Raw genomic sequence first — 486 nt, 5'->3', positions numbered from 1 at the left:
TTTTTTTTACTTTAACCCCATAATTTTCGCACATCAGGGAGCCGCTATCAATATGCGGGGTATTGAAATCACATTTGAATTAGCACTCGCTGTTCAATTTCGCGATCACGCGCACTAAAGGGAGCACATCTTATCAACATGCCTAATAATTATGCACGCACTGTATTCTGATCATATTTTTTCCAAGCACATTTTACCAATTTCAAACCACATCAATCTAAATAACTACTATTATTTTTTGTATGTAATCATTTAGAAGTGATATATAATTGTCCATGAAGGCTTGAAATGAAAAACTCCTTATTAGGGCGTGCAGAATTATTAGGCAGGTTTTCTTTTACGGATGAAATGAGCCAAAAAAGAGATTTAACTCAGACTGAGTTCCCCTTGAGAAATATTAAAAACTAATGCAATACAGAAATTTCAAAGTTAAGGCATGACCATTGGTCAGCAAAATGCTCATTGGGTCAGCGGGGTCAGAAAAAA

Source organism: Sinocyclocheilus grahami, unplaced genomic scaffold (assembly GCF_001515645.1).
Source record: "Sinocyclocheilus grahami isolate Dianchi unplaced genomic scaffold, SAMN03320097.WGS_v1.1 scaffold75.1, whole genome shotgun sequence".
Lineage (NCBI taxonomy): Eukaryota > Metazoa > Chordata > Actinopteri > Cypriniformes > Cyprinidae > Sinocyclocheilus > Sinocyclocheilus grahami.
The sequence above is the reverse complement of the archived record's forward strand: the minus strand, read 5'-3'. Positions refer to the sequence as shown.